The sequence below is a fragment of the Accipiter gentilis genome, chromosome 33 (genome assembly GCF_929443795.1).
Source record: "Accipiter gentilis chromosome 33, bAccGen1.1, whole genome shotgun sequence".
In the NCBI taxonomy this organism is placed as follows: domain Eukaryota; kingdom Metazoa; phylum Chordata; class Aves; order Accipitriformes; family Accipitridae; genus Astur; species Astur gentilis.
This window is the reverse complement of record NC_064912.1, coordinates 18409196-18432845: the sequence shown is the minus strand read 5'-3', so window position 1 is coordinate 18432845 and position 23650 is coordinate 18409196. Positions and strand designations below refer to the sequence as shown.

General features: G+C 42.4%; 1 long non-coding RNA gene across 1 annotated transcript; it reads left to right on the top strand.

Moving 5' to 3' along the window:
* Positions 1-4323: 4323 nt before the first annotated feature.
* LOC126034023 (uncharacterized) lies at positions 4324-22611 on the top strand. The gene is made up of 4 exons (XR_007504528.1): positions 4324-4612; positions 16314-16405; positions 20935-21062; positions 21411-22611. It is a non-coding gene; the product is annotated as an uncharacterized LOC126034023 (long non-coding RNA).
* Positions 22612-23650: the final 1039 nt, after the last annotated feature.

Genomic DNA, 23650 nt, shown 5'->3' with positions numbered 1-23650 from the left:
TGTACCCACAGATCGTGTGTTACACAGGGCTGCACACCCGTGTACACAGACCCTGCATGGCATCATCTTCTTTTATAAACCAGAAAACAAATGCATGACACAGAGACTCCTACCTGCATGCAAATCTCTGTGCAGCTGTACTAGCGCCTAGCTGACTGGAGAGCTGACCACTACAGAAGCAAATTATTTGTTCATTTGAGGGATCTTCCAAACTTTCACAGGCCACCAGGGATGTGGTTTTCTTCTTCTGTCTGCCTGCTGAGTCCTCCCGTGTAGGATTAAACCAGAAGTGGGTGAAGTGAACTTAGTTAACAGAGGTGCAGGAGAGGGAAACCCGGCACAGCACATCGCTCCGTGGGAGTGACAGCATCCCGGTCACACATCGGTGTAAAGAATCTAATCTGTGGCATGTGCCAGCTTGCTAGAAACCCTTCATTTTTTAAACACAGCTGGCTCAGCTGATGCTCATTGCAACCTCTCATCATTTCTTGACACAGACTTCTTATTATCACCTACAGTCCTGTCGAACAAGAAAGTCGCTGCTCAGGTCCAGCAAACTGGGTGTCATCTACACGTCTCTGTCTCCGAGCCAACTCCTTGCAGGAGCAGGATCCGTATGTCCTTCCGTCCTTTTACAGCACGGGTTGTTCTGCTCAGGGAGTGTGCTACACTCTCTGCATCGCAAACAACTGAGCCTTCAGCACTCAGGGCAAACATCTCCCTGAGAGAGCTAGAAGTTCAGGCAGATTCCTGTTGACTTCTTGTTACTGTATGTCTGTCTTGCTCTCGCTTAGAGGAGCAAAATGTCAAGACAAGTTTAAATGTCAGGCCTCACGTGAAGCTTGTCAGTCCTGGGGTGAGCATCCTCCATGGAGCAAGGATCAGCCGATGCAGGACCAGACGTCGGAGAAGCGTGTTGCCCTTTCCTGCGCGTGTAGTACGCAAGGGCTTTGCAAGCCCCAGGGACCCCCTGGGGCACCTTCCTCACCCTGAGACACGACAGATCTCAGGATTTCAACAAACTGCCCAGTAAACTCCTACCCTGCTGCTTTTGGCTGTGATCTGCCAGGTTTCCAGGTGACAAGAACACGGATTGAAGAATGATAAGAAATCCTGGGTGAAGAAACCTTGTTCTCGAGCTGAGCAGCGGCACCTGCAAAGTGGGGCTCAAATGCCGCTCGGATGCCACGGGCTGACTGCAGAGCCACAGCAGAAATGATCCACACGTGTTGGGGGGACTCAGAGGGGGACAGTTTGGACCAGCTGCTTCTCAACCGGCCTGCTTTAGCTCGTGTGGGAAATCAAAGAGGCTGTTTGGCTACTTTAAACCATGAGGAAGGGTTTTGAAATCTGGGCATCAATGATTAAAAAGGCTGGTTTTACTGTGTCCTTTTGAATCTGTTTGCCTCTAAGCAAGAATGAAGCTTGAACAGCTTGGTAAAATTGTCCCTAGAGATGCAGCTTTTGTGCTGCTCAGGAGCAGTACAAGTGTGACAAACTGGGCTTTATGTTCTTTCTTTCTAGCAAGCTGTCTCCCCTCTCCTAATCTGAAGTGGCATCACGGAGCAAAGCAAAACCAGCAGCCGAAATCAGAGATGAAGCGGTTTTATCAAGGTGATAAAGGAAAGCAGTGGCTGTGTTCGGTAATGGACAGTTAAATAGCAGGAGCGGTGGGATGGGGAGGTCTGCGAGGGAGGGAAAAGGCAAGGCAGAGGAGGAGGGGAGGGGAGGAAGGAGAAGCAGAGCATGGCTCTGTAAAGCTTCTTGCTGAACCTCTGGTCTGCTGCAGAATTGCAGGCACACGCAGAGCTCAAGAACTGCAAAATCCCTGGAGAAGGTGGTGCAGGTTTTAAGCAGCTCCATGCCGCAGCGAGGAGTCCCTTCCCAAGGGGAAGGAGGTGGTCCAGAGGATGCAGCCGTGATCCCCGCGGGCCCTGCAATAACCAGGCCAGGAACAGAGCCATCGCGACGGGCCGTTCATCCAGGATGCGCGGCTTCCTCGGAAGCAGTTAGAAGCATAGACACCCCTGGTAGAACTGGGGTCCCAGGGAATTTAATCTCCTCCAGTTTGGTTCCTGTATCAAGTCTTAGCCACACACAGTGCTGCTGCCTTTCCTTTACCTCCTTTACTAGCTGAACGAAAAAAGACCAGCTTCTTTTCAGGCTTGCCTGAGTAAAGGTCTCTTACTATGCGTCTAATGGAAAAAGGAAAAGTTAAATAAGATGAAATCTGAGCAAACTAAACCCAAGCCTTTTCTTTGAACGGTGACATGTGAGGTAGTAGCTATCCTTGCTGCAACTGTATTATCAGGTTTCAGCGAACATCTGCTGCTGAGAGGTAGCGGGATGGAGATATTCCACATGTGGAAAAAGGAGAGAATTAAATAAACACAGTTGTTTGGGAATAAATGAAACCTAATCTAGGATGATGTGGGCTACAGTTATCTAACCCAGTATGAATAAAAATTTAATGGCAAAAGTCTGCAAAGGTGGTAAACACATTGTTCCCCGTTATGTCTGTTTTCTTTATAAGACCTGGTATTTTCTGTTGGAGGGAAAAAAAATTGTAATGCTGTTAAATGCAAGGTACAAAGACTCTTGTTTGCACTGGAGCCTAAGGGATTCTGATCACTTGATCCCTTAATTCCTCTGGAAATCCCAGCTAATGTAGCCAGCTTACCATGCTTTCTTATCTTGAAGATGGATTTTCTGAAACATCTGAAACATTTTCTGAAGCAAAGAGGCTCTGGCAGAGGAGCCCAGCAGCTGCAGCGAGGGACGGTTCCCGAACCCCTCAGTGGGGCTGTGGTGGGGCTTCTCTTGGCTTTGGAAGTGCCTCTGGCTCCTCTGTTAGGTAAGCAGCAACCCGGGTGCTGCAGCTCAGTGGTAGACATGCTCTACATGCCCTGCATGTTCTGCAAGCTCCGCGTGCTCGCTCTGCGCCCTTTGCATGCTCAGCGTCTCCATCGGGGCTTCCCGCGGCCAAGCCTGGCTCCAGGTCCTGCCTTTGGGTAGGTCACAGAGCATAAAAGGCTGAAGACACAACTTCTCCAGAAGGGAACGATGAATTTAAAGCACAAAATAAATGCTGATACCTCAAGGCAGAAGGAAACAAGCAGCAAAACCTGGCGGAGCAAAGGACTTGCTAACCAGTCAGTCAAGGAATGTTTTCTTGTCCCCTCTTCCTCTGGAATATAGACCCATTTTAACAAGGGAATCTTGGTTGGGTTTTACTGCAAGAGCAATTATATGTTTATAAATGGCTTGCCAAAGGAGCACAGTTATTAAAGGTATAGGAGCTATGACCAAGACTCAACAAATTATTTTTAAAAGTCTCTGAAAATAATCAAGCCCTGAAGTCAACAGATCTTATATTCATGCTTAAACTCAGGATGTAAAGTCTATTTCTCATCCAAATTTACTTTTGTTTCCATGCTGTTTTCAGCCCAACCTGTGGTTAGCTGTATGTGACCTCTCTTCTGGGCACATTCCTTTTCTTTCTGACAATTTAATCCTGCTATGCAGATTTCTTGCAATCCAATCACAGAAAATGTTTGTTGCTTTCTCTTTGGCACATACTGAGTTTTGCAGAGACACAGAGGCTAATTATTTTGGATTTTATTGCTTAGTCCTTAGAACTGACACGCTGTTTATGGAATTGTTTCTTGGACTTCACTGGCATAGCTCTCCTTCATAGATCTGAGATTTGTTCATAAATCACAGTGGTTTTTCCTGGGTTATTTCTTTCCTTTGAACCTATTCCCTATTGAAACCATTCCCATGGCTCAGCTCTGGACTGCTTCCTCGTGGCACTTTCTAAGCCACATTTGGTTAATCACTGATTTAAATGAAGGGTCAATTTATAGGAACTGTTCCTTGGAATTAGATTTCAACTCTCAGTGATTCAATCCCGATGCCAACTCAATCAGGCTCTTAAATAGCCAAGAAAAGTGCTGTGCAAGCAGAGTTCTTGTCTACTTAATCAAATTAATTTGGCCAAAAGGCTTTAATCCTGATTCTCAGCACATGGGGGAGTCAGACCAGGAGGATGGAGAGTGGTTAGGTCCACTTCTTGCTTGTCTCTCCAGGTGGCATCAGATGCTACTTTTGTGAGTTAATCTCCATTAACGAGAGAAAGAATTGTGGATCTGCCCCTTACTGTCCCCTAAATTAATTAATAGCTTTTTATTCATGCCTCTCCACCGTGAATATTATTATAATGGGATGGTCATTTGCCAGGCAGTGGGGCTGCTGTGGAACAGCCCAATTACACTTCTCATTATAGCACTAGACTCAAACACCAGAACAAGCCATTAGGTGACAAGCAGGTCTCCGCTGTCTTCGATGAGGGACAGAAGTGGGAACCTCTGAAACTCTGAGGAGGAGACAGCTCAGCGCATCCGTACAACACGCCGCAAATAGCTACGACTCTCTGTACTTGGCGGAGTGACACCGATGCGTGTTATACTCCAGCAAATGATTTTTAATAAACCTGCGTGGTGCTTCCTTGAATGTCACTTGACAGCTGAAGCAGAGAATGCTAATCCAAGGATTCACACATTGCTGGGAGGTGGCCGGTATCGCAGAGCTCGGATTTACATGCTGGATGTTGGTGAGTTTCCTCTGCTTCCTCATGCCAACCAACCACCGTGACTGCCTTTATCCTTTTTTTGCTAAGGCTGATGTGTGCTGAGATTCTGATTTAGACAAGGTGACCTCTATGAATTGCTGTTTGCGTTTGACCAGGACTATATTCTGGGTGTCAGTTTAATTGCAGTTTAATTACTCTGCTTTAAAGAGCACAGTAATTAGCCTGCTCTAAATGTTGTAGCATTGGGAAGTGGGAAAGCTGCAAAGAATTTAAAATTCTCTTTCTTGACCATGAAAAGAGGTAAATACTGACACTTGGAGACAGCTGAGAGCTCTTTAACCTGCCTGAAATCAGAGTTGGAGCCAGAGCTCTAAGGCAGCCCCATGCCTCTTTCATGGTTTTACTGCCTATAAGGAGCAAATCAAATCCAGTGTAAGTGGAGATCAAACTTTTAATGACGGTGATTAAGTTGCAAAGTATGCTGCATTACCAATGTATATAATAGCTCCTTGGACTATCGAAACAAAGCCAGGATATTTTTTAAGGACATTAGAAAGATGCTTCCTAAGCCACACTTTCTCTTTCTGAAGTGTCTATTTAGTGAGAAATGACGGAAAATTTGTGCAACAACTCGTCACGTCTACAAAGTGGCATGTACCAGTGCTGTCCTACATGGGGGTAAGACAGTGCCTGTTGAGTTTATGAATGAAAAGTGGCTTTGATTCCAGTAAGTCTTGGGCTGGTTGTTTAATCTACATCACACCCAGGAGAGCAAGAGAGGACCTACATCAATTCAGTCCCTTATTTTTGAGAAACTTGCAGAAAACAGAAGCAAGAAAGAATGGAAGAAGGGTTAGAAGGTTTAACTTTTGTTAGATATCAGAAAACACACAGGGGGGAAAGACATCATAAAACAAACTTGAGTTCTCCAGCTCCTCACAAGCCAACTTGTCTAAATACACTTACATATGTGCATACACAATTATATATAATGACATACATGTATACACACAAACACATATCCCTATACATTTTATATATATGAGTTCTGTAAGGCTACAACCACTCAGTCTAACAAATAGAGATAGCTATAAAAACAGTAGATATGGAAAAGTGGCATAAAGCAATCCACCTCCAAAACCACTTCAAATTTGGGTCTTCAGTCTGCTTAGGAGAATGACTGAACTGAGACTACATCTGGTATTTAGTTCAAGCATTGTGCTGTTGTCAAAGGAAACTATGCTGGCAAGCTGAATTGCAGCCTGCCAAGATCCTTTTGTAAAAACACAATTCATAGCTTAAGAGTAGGGAGGAGGGGAAAAAAAAAATCTAGAAAATAAAGACATAATAGCACAATCTCTGTGGGCAGATAAAGCACAGAAATACAGAGTTCTCCTGGATTCACTTATCTTCCTATTTCCCTCTACGGTGATTGAGGGCCTGAGACACACACCCCAGGCTGGGGTAAAATGTGGATCTCTCCATTCACCTCCATTTCGTTCTCTCTGAGAAGCCTTTGATATCTAATAGCATTAATCTCTACTCTTGCTGACTCAGACGGGGGGTTATGACCAGCAAGTGAGTAAGTTTAAACAAATGTGTAAACCTATTACATGTAATCCTCAATGAGAGTATTACTGGAGTAAAATCTGAGCATGGGGACCTCATGATCTAACTCTAAATAGCTGGTTTCCTTCAGTATGAAGAATGACTCAGTACTATGATTCAGGCTTAATATATTGCAGATCTGGTTCGCTCTTGCTAGACTTTATGTTCTTGCACTCTTGGGGCCCTCAAATTTTCTCTTCTGTCAGAGAGAATTTATTTTTCCATGAGCTCAAACTGTTTCAATGACATTTACTTTGCAAGGCTGGAATCCCCTCCAAGGACGGCAGGGGGAATTTTAAAGCTCTTTTTAGGTCCTTAATTAATGAGATTTCATGAATTTTGGCAGTGATTCTCAGTTTTTAACCTGTTAAGGTTTTAAAAGAATGTTCTGAATCAGCTACTAATCTTCCTATCAAACATGAGACTAGACAATGAACTAGTCTGGTAAGACTAGACTGAATTTTGTTCCAGAAGGGACCATGACATTTTCAAAGACTGGTATCAAGAAAAGAGTTGTAAAATAGATTTGTTCATTGCTCCATTTTACTTTTCCAAACAGACTTCAAAAGTTTTTTTGAGTGGAATTGCATCATCACATCTTCTATTCTGCCTTTCATATTCATGTTAACTACAAACCCTTCACATCTACCTGCGCCAATTTTAATGACATTAGAAAAGCATTAGAGGATGACTTCATGCAATTGAGGGCATCAGACCATCCCAGAATGAATTAGGGCTGAAAACAGGAGAAGGGGATGAAATTAACAATTTTGTGAAGATCTATTTCAGATTATCTGTGGACAACAGCAGAACATATGGACTGGATTGATCCTAAAATAGATTCCACCCAAATCTGAGATGTTGTCAGCTTTGCTATTTTCATTGTAAACTAGCTTAAAACAACAATGATGGAGAAAGTCCGATTTATCAGTTATGTTAATTCCTTCGTATAAATATCGGAAGAAAATTCAGTCAAAACACTACATCAGAGCACCATTCTGAGGAGTAAAGTGTTGAATTGTGCTATGAAGCAACAAGAGGCATTAGTACAAATAGTGGGGATGTATTTCCTCAAAGTCTATGCACATACACACAGTCACTTTTGTTCTGTTTGAAATTCACCTTGTGTAGACAATTGGTAAGGTGTAAAACACAATAAATCACTATGGATCAAAGTTATTTTTGTGCAAAGTTCTACAGGACAATTTACCGACCATTTATATCCCTCAGTCCTGTTTTGACACCATAACGGTCTTGAACGGCTGTATGGGTAGAATAGTCCTTCTGCATGATACTAAATTTCACCCTATTCTTCAGGTCAAACACTTCTTGATTACGGTAAAGACGTTGCTAAGTAAATCTTCATGTTTAGCATACAAGTGATAAGATGCACCTTTTTTTTTTGTCTTTTGGGGACAACATAAAATGAATTCTCAAAGCAATTTTTTTACTTTGAAAATAACTGTCATTAATAGCAGCAAATTTCAGACCAACTCATATTCAAGAGACCTCTGTGTTATGCTGTTATGAAGAGGGACCATGTGCATAACTATCTATCTGATATATCTAGCCATAGAGTGACATAACCTCTTCCCTTACCACAGATGATGAGGTCCATCCTGGCTCCCAAGGTGCTGGTAGGTTTAACATCTTTTGATACAATACTTATATCTGACTATTGACCTATCTGGATCTAGTCTCTTTGTGCCCTTTCTTTTTTTCAGAAGTTCTGCACCAAAAATATTTTTTTCTTTTACCACCTGAACATGCATCAATGAATACCAGGAATGTCACATTTTAACAAGGTTTCCCAGGATATAAATTCCCATGAGAAATAATGGGAGCTTAGTATACCTTGAAGGCCCTCATTTAGAACATCCCTAAGCCTATCACACCAAAATAAACATTTCCATGGATTTTCATGGCTCATGTCCTCTGTGCACAGGGTGATACGTGTGACTGTGGCTTTGTGTCAGCTCCCGCGACAAACACAGATACTCTCAGGAACTTGTGTTCAGGATGTGACTCTCGTATTGCAAAATGCAAGTGCATGAGTCATCCTGATTAAACTCAGCTTGATGGAAGACACTAAGTAGTTCTCAGGGTAAAAAGAAGATCTTGCTTCAGAACAGGTTCCCCTGTGCCAGTCAATTGCTCATTTTGGATCATTCTTAATTTTATGTACATTTTTTTGTGATTGCAAGTTAATATTGACACCTCAGCACTGCCTGTATTCATCTCTGGTATCATCAGAGACAAAAAGAAAATAAGCATCAGACGAAAGTCCTGTAATAATACATCTGCCAAGACACTACACTCTTGTTGGTCCTCAGAGTAGTTAATTTACAACTGCCCCTTGGGCACTGCACAAATGGTAACAAACTTGAGACAAAACCTACTCCATCATTTGCTGTTCTTATCACAAGCCAGAAAATCTAACCTGCCTCAGGCCAACAAATTAATTAAAAATTCCAGTGAGGAAAAACATTTATCACAGAGTGTTTTCATAGACTCCTGTTGTTCTTTCTCAAAGATGCCCACACACTTGTTTTCAATAATCTGAGTGACTATACTAGCTCAAAATAGCACTGGGTTTTCCATTTGAGACTGAGAGATTTGTATATAGTAAATTTCTCAAGCCAGAACTTGGTTACTAATGTCTGGGCTTATTCCATCCTTGGCGAGGCAGACACACAGACCTGGGTGTTCAAGTGCTCTAACAGCCTTTGCAAACCTTGGTGTGACATACACCTGGATTTTAAGCAGGTACAGATGCACATTAGTACAGCTTGTAGGCATATTCAAGTGTAATTCCTGCTGCACGGAGTGATGCTGAAATCCTAAGGGTAAGGATTTCCCAGAATCTGGGAGGGTCACCCAGAAGACCTCTTAAACATGTTAGAAGATAGAGTTTTTCCACTGCTGTGATTTTAAGAAGTAGACTATTGAATCTGTAAGTGGCCTCCTAAAGAAACCCTCAGGGCATCAGGTCTACCAACTTCCACTCTGGAAAATCTACCAAAATTATTTACTGCTTTTGATAATCAGGCCACAGTCATACCTTAACACAATATGCAATAAATAGGTCCACATGACTAAATGGTCACCATCTACATCTGCATAACCCCACCAAAGTCATAGTATAGTTACTTGCATGAGTGAGTATGTAATTGAATTGTGGCTTTATTTCAAAGATTTACTTATTGATTTAAGGTCTTTTGTAAGGAAGGTTTAAAGCAGAACTACAGATTAAGGTGAAGGAAAAGACACTGCCCTGTTCTCCCCAAACCAACTCAAGCAGTAGAAATGGTGGGTGAAAACATGGTCTATTCACAGGATCATATGCAGAAAGAAGTGCCCAAACCCCAGCTGTTTCATTTAAAAGAGGAGTTTTATAAATCACCAAAGGAGTCACAAATAGTAACTTTTCTAATTTAAAATTTTTACTGTAAAAGAAAAAGTCCTTGTGAAAATTCACTGCAATCTTTTTCACCATTTCATCAATGAAACCTAATTGAATCCTCTTGAATTTCATTGGAAAATACTAATCCTCCAATTAAAGCTTCATTCCAAACTTGAAGCTGTTCAAGAATAAACAGTCTCATGAGGGTATGGTATTGCAGATATTAATGATTGGATTTGAATGCAAATAGCCATTATTTAAAATGCAGGGCTGGGGGGAATTGAACATGGTATGTTAAGTGTATAACTGCAATTTTATTTACTTTTTAAAGTCTCTGGCACAGTAGCAGATACGTTTCCAGAAGTGTCACCATGTTTAACATGGGTTTTTGAATGAGCCTCAGTTTTGCTGTGTTTGGAAGTATGATCTGTGAGCTGTTGAATAGCAGCTATTTTCAGGTATAAATAACTTTATTCAAATCCTGTGTGAACAAAAGTTCAATGTTGGTGGTAAGCACCTCAGCCACAAACCACATTTTTTAAAGACCAACTCCATCTAGGAATTTACCTTGCTTGCTGGAAGCATATTTTAAGTTTAAAAATAGTAATCAGTTTGACGAGGTTTAAAGCTGGTACGGTGTGAGAATAGAGCAGGAATATACTGCTGTGCTTTAAGCTCATCTTGTCCTGCGAAGTGCTGGTGATGGGAAAACATGGATGTCAGACTGGAGAGAAAGGACTGCTGGTTGCTGGAGCTGGGGTCCAAATGAGGCCAAAAAAGGCAGCTTTGGGCAAAAGGCAGAGCCGCTGCAGCACCATGGACAGGGCCTCTGTCCTCCCAGCCCCCCTGAAACCGCCCCCGCCACCCTCCCCACCCTCCCAGTGAGTTACCTGGGTCTTGGATCACCTCTAGAGTTAGTTGAGGAAAATATAGGAATTGACTTAGGAACATTTAATCCGCTGACTGGCAAACAAATAGGTAGGATTATTGCTTTAAAAATCCTATTGTTAGGACAGCCTGGAGTTTGGTGAGCTCAGCGAATACTGGTTAGGAAAGCCGTCTCACTGTGTCTGTGCTGGGAAACAACCCCATGAGGTTTCATTCTGTCCTAGCTTGCAGGGAAGGGAATAAATTCCGATGTTCACAATGACAGTATTAGAGTTTTAAGTGACTCATCTGCTTTATGGTAGATTTCTTCATAGGGTCAGTTACAGTCTCTAATATCTAAATTAAGCTAATACCATAACTTTTAATGTTTATTATCCAGCAGAGTGGTTGAAGTATTGCTAAATTACACTGGAGGTGGAAGTATCAATAAATGATAACAGCAAGGCCTGTGAAGGGATAGATCTTCAGTAGGCATAGCAATAGGGGTTTTTGTTTGCCTTTGGCAAAGAACAGCTTGTTATTTTGCTATTCAAATTTTGGCTTGAGCTTAGCTTCTTTTCAGAGGAAAATCAGTTTTCTTCTGAAGTTTATTTGACCCTAAAGCACACATCTATAAAATACTTAGGTCACCATGTTTCTAAAACCTGAGATAATATTGTTAGAAGAGCCAAAATGTTATTCACTTTCTCCTTCAAACTACAAACCATACATAGATAAAGGTAGTGACATATAATCATGATGCTGAATAAGATTTTTAAAGCTCAGGACTTCCACGAACATTTGCTTTCATGTTCCACAGTGTAATAATATTTTTAGCTTAGAGCATAAACATACCAAAGACATCCTGGTAGGTGGAGACTGATGTGAAAAGAAATGCAGCAAAAAGGAAGCCTGAAGCCAGTTCTGACAACTCCGTCATTTGCCTTGCTGTAACTAGATGAGAACATAAGGAAGAATGACAGGTCCTGGATCCAAGCATTTAAGAGATTGTAGATGAAATGTGTGGTGGACAATAGATAGACCATAGCTTCACCGCCTTCCATGTTGGTCAAAAGCAAGTGGAATAGTTCAGACTGACTATTCTTGATGCCTCTGGAGCAAGATTTAAGACATGATTCCCTACTGTCACACTTAGGTGACTGAGCTACCTTTGTACCTTTACATTAAAAATTATTTGCAGTGAGGTTTTCTGACATCTGAAAATCTCTGGGGATGGGTGAACGTAGTGGCTCTATTTCCACAAAAAGTGATCTGGAGTGTCAGTACAAGCTGGGATACAAGGTGTAACCCTGCTAGAGAGAGAAGGGGTGGCCATCACAGACTGAAGACTGGATGGAGGGCTGGTCAGCCCAGATCAGTGGGGGATCATCTAAACGAGACCACAACCCCATCCCAATAGCGTTGTGGTCCTTAACTGGTGAAGTCACCAACTGGTTTAAACTGGGTGGCCTCAGTCACCATGCGCTGACCTGTTGTCCCTAATTCCCATGGCTGTCAATGTCAAGAGTACCTTCACCTTTCAGCAGCTGCTGCAGGGGAAAGGTTTGCTTGGTAACACCAGTTTGTGGGTTCCCATGTCATGTTCAGGGGAAAACTCCTCTTTGAATAATACTAAAGAAAGGCTATTAACCTTTGAAGTGAAATGGACTCACGGAATGATTTCCCTTCCACAGAGCATGGCTGCAAATGACTTCTGTACTCTTGCTTTTATCTTCAGCAGTAGCAAATGCTGCTTGTTGGGGATATCTTAAGTTTGCAGAGCCACTTGCAATGTATCGGTTAAATGTTTCTGCCTTGCAAAGAAAACAATACCCTGGCTCTTATCAATATCACTCAGGCACTCATTTATGCAAGCAAGACAAGATGTATGTATATATCCAAGGGCATAAGAACCCAGAACACTCAGATTTTGAATTATAGGACTATCGGTATACACCGGCCTTTTTCCAACTAACCCCTGTGAGCTCCTGTGTGACGTTTCTCAGAACAATAAGATTGCATCTCAAATGTACTTGGGAAAGACAGATCTGCTGGGAGAAATAAAAACAGAAGCAAAATGTCATCTGCTTCTTTAGGAAGACTGAGTCCCAAGAGCACAATAAAGAATACTGTTAATACTTTGAAAACACTGATAAGACTGTGGCCACTTCTCCCATTCTTGTAAGTAGTGAATTTCAAGCAGCTACTCCTGAAGTCTGTTTTGGAGGAGAAGGTGGAAAATAAGTAAGGATGGAATTCTTCAACCAAATCGACACCTATATACTAAAAATAATGCTTTGATGCTTTTTTACCCTAGGAAGAGTTCTTTGACCTACATTTTGTGCTATTGGTGAGATCAAGATATAGAAATAGAAAAATAGAACAAGTGTTGCGGCATTTTTCCGAATCAAGTGCAAAAGCACAGTTCAGCCTGTGGAAGCTTGCTGAGTTTGCTATGCTCATCTGGTAGATCCAAGAATTTCCCCTTGTGTGAATGAGTTTTGGCTGAGTGTAAGAACTTTTTGCATAGCTTAGGAAAAAAGATCTGTGTTCATGTCTGAATTTGATGGAGTACGTCTCATCCTTACTTCAGTTGTGGCAGCAGAATGAGACATATGGTTCTTGAGTCATCTGCCATGCACTCAAGCAACATCACTCAATCACGTTTCTTGACATCAATAGCTCTTACCGAGAAACATCCTGAACAATCTGATGCAAGTGTATAAGAAGAAACAGATGGGATAGGTACAGTCCTTTTACTGCTTCTTTTTTTAAAATAAATTTTTTGGGAAAACTTTCATATGACTTACTGAACAAAATATTGTCTTTATCCGAGGAGCTCAGATGGTCCGAAAACATGTAGAATGGAGAAAATAAAGTGAGAAATTATGAGTTGTTTTATACAGCACTGCTGAAGGACTTTCTGTACTCAGTTGGTCATCCTGCACTTACTTTGAGAAATGTTCTCAAAAAAAGGAATGGATTTGCGAAAGAGATCTCTGCATTATTTAATACAACTCAATTTGTGTTGGTCAGGTGGAGTCATAGGATAACATTTCTTTAAGACATTCCCCAGATCTTCATTTGACCATATTGTTAAAATCAGTCCAAGGCTTCCTAACGATGTTGGTAAAAATGCATACTGGGGGCCAAGGTAGGACTTTGTCATCCTTGTTCCCACCCTTGAGAGGGTGAAGTTCAATTCTGCAACTGCAATGGTGTAAATCTGGGGAAGCACTGAAAGCGTGGATGGCTGGAGAGCTGTTACAGGGCACAGGGACATGGGCAGTCTTCGCTCTTTGGTGTCTCTTGATGTGGAAGAGAGCCCAGAGGGATTTAGGAAGTTTTGTGGGTGGGATTGATTTCTTTCCTCTCTTTCTTCTGAAAGACCACTTTTGACCAGCCACCTCCTATACAGTTTGGAGACTGCTCTGATGCCTTCCCTCAGTCATTTAATTTTATACTAATTCTGGTTACTCTTGCTGATCCTGTTTCTGAACCTCCCATCCGTCTTTCTCTTGGATTTTCACCAATCAGCTCACATCTTCCTTGAAAGGCAGTACTCAAACCACACACACTATTCCAGATAAGGCTTTTCTTCCTATGTTTTACAGGCTGTATTATACCTTCATAATTTCATATGCAGACATTATATAATACTTGTATGTTGAGATGGGGTTTGCTTTTTCATAACAACTTAGCACTGCTGACTTGTATGTTGGGGTTCTTTTTTCTGCAGGAAATCTCCTCAGTTAAACACTTTCAAAGTCACAGTATTTTGTGGGAGAATGTAACTCAATTTGTCCCTTTGCCAGTAAGGACTAAAATAAGTTGATTTCAAATTGAAGAGAGTGCACACAAATAGCTCAGCTGACATGCAGCAATCTGATTTACGCCTCTGTGATTCAAGGTTAGAGCCTAAGAAAACCTTTCCTGAAAATAAGTGGAGTGGATATTATTGGAAGTTTTGCTCCATGGCAAATAGACTGCAGCTGAGGAACTGGGTCTGAACTTTTCTGAAGTCCTACTGAACTCAAAAATGATATCTATTGATTATTTTTTGTCTATTTCTTATCTGTTCTGAATTGCACCGTGTTTATCAAATATGCAGTACTACACTGTGGACACTTACTGCAGGGGCTGACTATGGAAGGTCGAGTGCATGACAGAGTCAGAGTGGCTTTTTGCTGGGAAAGGACATCCTGCTATTTTCCAAATCAGACACTGACAGACCCCACCACAGAGATATTTTCAGGCAGAGGCTTCCTGACAAGCTCATAACTTCCAGCACCATTATTATATCTTCCTCTTTCCCCAGGTTTTGTGATAGTCTTGAGAAAAGGAAGCTCCTACGTGAATACAATTAGCATTTGCCATGGATCAGTTAATCTGTCCAGAATCACTCACTCGTATTAGAACAAGATCAATGTTCAGAATGACGGGCATCAAAGTCCTACAGCCCTCCAAGCAGGGCTTGGTCAGGGCTGCCTCTCGCCTGAACAATTAACAGCAGCATCACAGCTGAGAGACAGAACACAAAAGCAAGCTGAACTTCTCCTGGGAGGATCACCGTTCTCTTTTCCCCTAGAAGAACGTCTTCTGTTGCTGTCTAATACATGTTATACTCCGGAGCTTTGACAGAGAGAGTAGCAGAGCTTGTTGCACGCAAGCAGAAAAGATTAGGAAAGTTTGGTTGTGGAGCTTATTTTTTCAACCTGCATAATTTATAGAAGAGAAACTGTCTGGCGGCATAGCAGTCCCAGAATGGGAGTTTTACTGTTGGCCACCGTCAAAGGTCTGGTCCACCAGGTTTACACCATCCTCATTTTCTTCCTTTTCCTATTTGGAGCTGGTGTATCTAGTTCATACCATGTCTACATTGCCTCCCAGAGCCACACTGACAATGACAGGTACAACCTTTAGTCACCTGGAGATTGTCCTTTTTATATCATCCCTCATTCAGCCAAAGGGAGGCAAAGCACGCAGGGAGAAGCGACATCTTTTATCAGACCAACAGACGTGGTTGGCAGGAGGAGCGGAAAAACATTCAGGCATGGAGATCTGCTGCAGATTAAAACTGCTCAGGGCTCTGCCCATGTTTCCTGACAAATCAGTTCCCCTGAGTGCAACTGAGATTGCCCGTATCATCTCCAATTTATTTAGGAAGGAAAGTTTTGTCCGCCTGGTTTAGTATGCACACAGGAACCATCTCGGTTGTGGGTCTGGAGCATCTATCCCTTTTAAAACCTACTTTATTACGACATCTGCAGTGGCTGAAACTGAAGGAACATGCCATGTGTTTCATCTTCCTTTGCAACACTATGAGCAAGGCAGATAAAAGCAGCAGTGAGTGGTGCCTCGTATTGGATAGTCTTCCCTTACCCTTCTGAAGATTTGCATGTAGACAGAGAGTAATTATATTGTGACTGATTATACCACAGTGCTACCTGGTGTGGCATTTTATTAGTAGAGCAGGAAGAGCACATGGACCTTGCAGAAACAGCCACCTTGCCATACCAGCGGTCTTCGCATTGCGTTTGTGCTGTAACACTCAGACGGTGTCATTCTCCTGTTAGCCCAAGGCTGTTATCTAAACAATCATATTAATTTATAAGATCATGCAGAGGTGTAGATGAGCATATTGATGTGGACTCCAAAGCGCATTGGTAGAAACGTGATGGGATCTAAGATGATGTGTATAGATGCGTGCGTTGTCCACATGATTCTCATTTATATTGCACTGATATTGTAGCTTTTGGTCTTTACTATGGGCTTTAAATTTACTATTGAATATGAAGAAATAGTCTCTAACCTGTGCTGTATATATTTTCTGAACTTTTCCAGACTCTGCAACCAGGGGAGTAAATGTGATGTTCCCTTCCAGTCTCACAGGACTTGTGTTCCTATCTAGATGCAAGCAGCTAATATGTATGGAGGTATGATCCAGACAATGACTCCATTTATCTTCTGCCTCTGCCCCTTCAACACTAACCACGAAGGACCTCTGCACCCTGAATACAGCAGAGCTTTAAAAGAAGATGGGCAATAGTGCAGGACAGCCTTTTTCACTCTTGGCAGAGAAATAATGACATTAAAATTCTTTGCATTCAAGCATAGTTTCCTACACTTAACCAAGATTGTACAAATCTGGGTAAAATCTTTGGAGCCAAAATCCTTTCAAAAAGCAGAAGTTCTGTCCCAAAAAAGAATTAAATACTTAGTGTCGGGTTTACATTTCCAGTGTGTCTTTTTGAGAATATACAGAAAAATTGACATGAATTAGCTGAAGCCAAGAGTTACAGAGTTAGAGAATTACAGTCAAGAGTTTGGCCCCTCTTCCCTCCTCCCAGGTGCAGATGTTGTGCTTTTGAATAAGAACATCCATCCTGCATTTAATGGGCTTTAACTAAAATCTCTTAAATACATACCTCTATGCTAAGTGCCCCTTGCAGACATACCCATATCAAGGCCCTCAAGCCAAAGCTATAAATCACCTAATAAGGTATGTTGTGGTGCATTAGTCTCAGTATAATCTAATTTCACATCTACGGTATTGAGAGCTGGCTGCCAGCCACAAAATTGAGACAGTATCCTTCCTTAGGTCTTGATAAATCTTACAGATGGATATGGCAGTGTTTGAGAAAGCAGAGTTAAGGGCTCTTCATGTTTATAAGAGGGTGCTTTTGTTGGGTTTGTTTTGGAGATAGAAGTGGTGTTTCACACTTGGAACACAAACATGACTTGGAGTTTCAAGAAATTCATTTAGGAGGAAATAGAGATCATTAAAGCACAGCCTGACTAAGCTTGATAAAAAGGAACCTAATGGTCTACAAATTTCTTAAAGCTGATGTACGCTTCAGCATTTACTCATGCTGAGGAGCATTTACTCATACTTGTCAAGCTCTTTGAGGTCAGCCTCCAAGAGGAAGATGTACGACTGAAATCTAGCACATTTGCAGGTAAATGCTTTTCATAGTGACTGAATGATGCAAAAAAATGACCCAAATGAGAAAGAACTGAGATGAAATAATGTAATAGGATATCTCTAGGGGTAATGAGATGGAAATATTGGAAAATATTGAGCACTTGGGAATTTTAAATTTAGATTGGACAAAATGCTTATAAAAATGGCCAAGGGGATATTGTTATGCTACTGACCACATTGGATGAATTAAATATGAACCATCATACATGGAATGTCCACAGGATATCACAGTCTGGTTTTTGCGGTGTGGGGATAGCTTGTGATTCTCAAAGATTTCATTCATCCCAGTACAATGCTTTGCACTGGAGATCAAACCCAGATGTTTGCTGGGTGCTGGAGAAGGTCAGGTTCAGGCTAGGAACATGGCACAGGGTCCTGTGATGGTGATCGCTGTCTGCTGAAACCAACTGCCAAAGGGGAGGGTGGATTCTCCAGCACCACAGAGCTTTAAATTGACACTGGATGACCGGACTTGCCTGGGGAAACTCCTCGCTTTGTGTTGCTGCAGTCCAGATAATCATACCTGCCTTTTGTACCTTGACACATCTAATGCTCCCTAGATCTGAGTCCTTTGGTTCGATCTTTCCGTCTAGCTTTGCTGTCGACTCAGCGCTGAGCTGTTACAGCTGCGAGAGCAGCGAAGGTCGGCGAGCTGGGCAGGGACTCAGGTGATCAAGCAGATTTCTTCTGGTGGCTCGGGATTGTCTCCTTGCCCCTCTCCAAATCCGATCCAGCTAGTCAATACACTAAATAAAAGCTAGAAAGGAAAATGAGACACATAATAATTGTGGCTGTCAAACATCTGTTGTTGCTGGAAGTGGAGAGAAAGTGAACGCAAGCCTGTTTCTATCAGCTGGTATTCGCTGCCAGTTCTCCAGTAAGCTGGAAATTCAGGATGAATTTCCATGTTTATCTGCAACCTGACATTAAGTAAATTGAGTTAACAGTAGAATAGATTGTGTTGCCAGCTTAGTGGATGCGATGCAGAAGCTCTCTCGATGCAGACTACAATTGAAATGGTGAAGGAGGAAGATACACCTGAGATGGAATAGAAGGAAGAAAGTCAGTGTCAAGTAAGAACTCCACTCACTGCCCCACATAGTATGAAGGACTCCAGGTGGAACACAGGCATCATTTGATCTTGGGTGTAGGCTTATTTTAGTTGTGTAGAGGAAAAAAATCCCAAATCAACAGTATGACCTCTAAAAGCAAAGGAGATCGAGGAAGCAGGTAAGACAAGTAGTAGCTAGGAGGTTCTGAGGTTGTTTTTGAACTGGAAAGAACTCAAAATACTGAAAAATATTTTTAGAGCTCCTTTTCTTTCTATATTTGAAAAAACTTAGGAAAAAAAATTAGTAGGGAGGTTTTGTTGTTGTAAAACATATCTTCAAACACACCAGCTTGTATGCGGCACCTGAGGCTCATCTATATTCCCTCCTGATTTTTATTCCCTTTGGATTTTTGCAACCACTTTCCCATTCTTTCATTTTAGTGAGTTTCCAACCAGGCAAACTATTGGCTCTGAAGAGACCTCATGCTTGAGAGGGAGACCCCAGCACTGACAGCTCGTGACATCGGTGGAAGGTGGTGGGATCACCAGCCGGTGGTCGCTGCTGTGCAGCATGTGCCTGTGTGGCCCTGGCTGGCATTCGTCTGTCCCTGGGAAGAGCAGGTTGTGCCTCTCGGAGAATAAATCCCATCCTGTGGACGGCAGAGCCAAAAGAGCAGGGGAGAGACTCTGAAATCCTCAGATGGCTTAGAGTTCCTGCTGCTTGGTGAGCACAGAAGAGCAATAAGAAGCTCTGGAGCACGTTGATGTTTCCTGGCATGGGAACACTGACACTCTTCCTCCTCGTAGGAGGATCCTCAGAGCAACCTGCCACCAAAACCTCCCATGAAGGGTAGTGGGGGGTGTTTGTACAGTGACAGATACAAGGTGCACTCAAGCCAACTGAGCTAAAAACTGCTCTGAAGATCTTCCCCTGAAATGCTTTTCCCCTGCAACATGTTTTCTTTGGCAGTCTGAGATGTGAATTCTGATCTTGCAAGCATGCGGTAGTGGCTTCCCAAGCCTCCATGCCTTGCAGTTGCCTCCTTCCGCACACATCTCTTGCCCACTCTGTCCAGCTGCACTTTGCAGATAAGCTGCCAGGCAGCGTGGCCTCAGCATGAACAAAATAAAAGCCTGTGCTGAACTACCATTTTAGCCAAAGATAAAGATTCCCTTCCTTGAGGAGAAAGATGTGAAGTCAGGTTCTCCAAACCAGCCCCTGGAGAACTTCAGGGGAGGCTGGGGAGGCTGGCCAGATAACCCACCTCCTTGTATTAGGCTGCACGGGTAGTCCTAGGATCCACTGGAGATCCCAAGGGACCAAAATAACTGCCAGGAGAGGCTGGCAGTCCGGTTGCTCCTACCCTTCCTCTTCGCTCAACCACACGGCTTGATGCTGAAAGCAAGAAGTGACCTTGGCAGCTCTGCACCCCCAGAGGCTGCGCCGTTCCCTCCTGGCCGACAGCGAGGGCTTGAAAACCAAAGTACCTTTGTGGTGAACTGCAGACGGCTCCGGGATCTGATCCTACACTTCCCTTTCTCACTGGCTGTGCTTCAGTTCTTATGAAAGTGGAGGTGTCGCTCCTGCTACTTGAAAACCAGATGAGCAAAAAATTAGAAGCAAAATGTCACGAGTGGTAAAGTAGAAGTAACTCTAAACCAGCTTTATTTTTAAAACATTTTGGTAAAAAAAATCTCTTTCCTATCACAACATCTTTCTTCCTGTAAAATCTTTGGAGCTAAAATAATTCCAGAATTCTCAGCGCTGTTTTACTTTGCATTTCATCTGCATATATGAACAGCAATAGCAGGGAATTTTCTCCCCAGTTTCTAACACAGAAGGAATTGAAAGCAGTGATAAGTCACAAAAATCTTGTGTGACTTTGGGGAGATCAATTCATTTACCCCGTGCTTTGTTTCCCCATCTGTCAAAGAGAAGAACACTTTGCCAAGCCCCAAGGGTCACATGTAAATAACACCAGTGGCCGCAAGATGCTTAAATCCTGACACACTGAGAGCCACAAAAGCTTCTAGATCGTGTCTTCAACTTCAGAAAATAAAGAAAGGTAAGGACCGGCTAGGTGTAAAGTCTGGGAAAAGAGACAGAAATCAATACCCTACTCATCCATACCCTGACTTCCAAACAGTGACAGAAAATGGTTGTTCATAAAAGTTGCAGCACGAAGTTTATCATGGCTACATGTTCTTGAGAAACCACAGAGATTATCAATGCAAAGTGGGAATGTTATCTAAAGTGGGTAAGTAAAATCACTATAATAAATCCTCTGTCACCTGATGAAATACTCTGCTAGAGGTTGCAAACACCAAAGTATTGGAAGAAAACACTATTTTACAAGAAATTGTTGTCTTGACTGCATGTGAATCTCATTGGGAAATCTGTCATCTTGTTTCTGACATGTGTTCTGCAGAGGGAAGAAAAAAAATCTGTTCAAAACTGCACAAAGACAAGCAATGGTAAAATTACCAACCCAGGATTCTTCAATAAAATGCTACAATAAGAAGGAAACAAAGGCAGAGGAGAAGACAGACTTCTTAGGTAAGTTATGAATCCCCTTGCTCTTATGTAGGATGCTACAGCCACACATTAAACCTATTTGACAAGAAGTCCTATTTGCCAAGAGCAATTTTTTTTCTATTAAAGGGAAAAGCTACTTTACTTCTCAAGCGTAGCAGCCAGGGGGAAGTCTAACTAGTATGAAGCTGAAGAAAAGAAACAGTAAAATAAAGCTGATAAGCCTTAAAAAAGGTCATAGGCAAGATAGGCCTTTCTCTAGAGGTTCACATCCATCACAAAGTCGATTTAACGCTTGTTTAAGGTTCTACCTTATGTACTAAAGCTGTGCTGCCCATCGTATAACTGGATGAAATATCTACTATATCATAGAGCATCATACTTGTATCCAGACCGCGGCTAAGCTTCCCAGACCTCACCAAGGACACAGCACCTGCTGGGAAGAGGATTAGTGGTGGAGGAAGAAGCCCAGTTATTAAACATTTTTTTGGCGAGGACCTGATGGAGACATCATCTCCCCTTCCCACCTCTGCCGTGGTGCCGGATCGTTCCCAGCGGAGCCCCTGTGGGCTATCCCAGTTCCTCCCAGGAGCGAGGAGCTGGCGCGGTGCATCCTCACCGCTGGCTAACCCAAGGGCAGTCAAAGCTCCGGTTGCCACCAGCTGCAATGTTTTCTGATGGAAAGCTGAGAGCAAACCTTCTCAGGAGGGGAGACTGCAAATGAAAGAGGTGTTAAGCCTAAGACCTGCATGTTTCCGCAGGTTGCATCCCTCTCTTTCTTCCTTTCACCCCAGCTTCAGTACTGGAGGGCAAGTGGCTCGCTTTTAAAGGACTCTTAGTGGGTGACTATGTAAGTTAGCAGGAATTACACACGGCTTAGACTTCAAGCATATTCCTGAGACACCATAGGGAACAAATACAGATTTAAAATCTATTTAATTACCCAGGGAAGAGCCGGGAGGAGTCGGAGTCTCACAGCTGCCTGTTCATTCATTGTCAGGGAAATAATAAGTTACATTCACACCCCGGCTGGGATGAAGGCTGAGGGATGTCTCTGCCTGAACTTCTTTCTTACTGCAGCCTGGATAATTTGGCTTAAGGTCATGGCTCTCCATGTTTTCATTAAGACTCTCTTCAGTGCAAAGGACCCTAATAATCATGATATTTGGCAGGTATATACAGCATTTCCAATGTATAGAAATCAAAGCCTTGTAGGGCTTGTATGACGAAGGAAGACAGGCCAAGAAGCACATGTGGACTGTCTTAAAATGAAGGGATGTTACATTCTTCACATCCAATGAATCTGTCATGATCAAATCCCAACTCCAGCTAACATTTCCCGTTTGTACGTACCCAGCTATTCATTTCCATGAGCTGTGTTCCCAGCTCCCAACTTGTCCAGCTGCCAGCTGGACCCTGTTTAAGTGACAAGCTCCGAGTTGTTTCCATTTTGGTACAGGATAAATGACATAGTCATGTCCTTCTGCTTCTGATGAGAGCAGGCACTTCAGCCAAATGTCACTAACTAAACAGTTTTTAGGAATCACTTCAAACCTTGGTTAGTTGGTGGAGTAATTACAAAACACTGTCAGGGTGTATGCTTCACACCAGGCACACTCCTGGCAAAATAAGTGCATTGCACCTCGCTGGCTGTTGCTTTTCAGGAGAAATTACGACCAGCCAGTTGAAGATCAGTCTTTCACCTACCATCCGTCTTTTTGGTGTGTGTGTGTTCTGTTTTCTATGGCAGTTTTTTTCTTTCTCCAGTTGGTTTTCCAAATGCTGGAACCCACCTGCCAAGGCAGGCTATCAACATGGAAGGACAGAAAATGTGTTTGCAGGCTGCTGAAGTATAAATCAGAAATATTTTTGAAAGCAGGATTAAGTCCTGCTGGCTTGTACATTACAGCAGCGGTACTCTCAGCTAATGCACTGCTGGGTGTTTTTAGAAGTGAGAGTTTTGGATACTTTAAGGGGTACATCGTTCCAAAGAAATTTCATTTAAAGTTGACCAACCTGAGTCATGGTTTGAAATGTGGCATTAGAAACACAAATATATCTATCACTACCGAGTTTTGTCTCCCAGTCTCTCAGATGAGAGCATTTTCAACTCCCTGAAGCACAAAATAAAAAGCGAAACTAGAGCTGCAGGAATGAGGTTTTGTTTCAAGCATCAAAACAAAACCTCACCAGAAATCAATATGAGTTTCCAATTTAACGCAAAGGAAACATTTTGACTGTAAAGAAGTAAATAAAAAGTAAATAAATGTTTTCTAAATATTGGTCTCATAAAAATCATAGTCTCATAAGAACTGCAAACATTAAAGTGCAACTTGCTGGTCACTGTAACAGAGCTTTTTTCAGTAAACAGCGGGCTTTTGCTATGTAGTGCGAGGAAAGATATCAGTGCTTCTTTTTCAGCATTGTTATCAACTCACAGTCGAGGCTTCACAGAACACAGTGTGCCAGCAAAATGGGCATAATACTCCCCGGGGACAGAAATTAAATAAGTATTGATAGAGCATTTCACGAGAGTGAATTGAAATATTTTAAGTACAAGACATTATAGCTGATAAAAAAAACCAACTGTGTAATGTTTGTTCTTCATACAG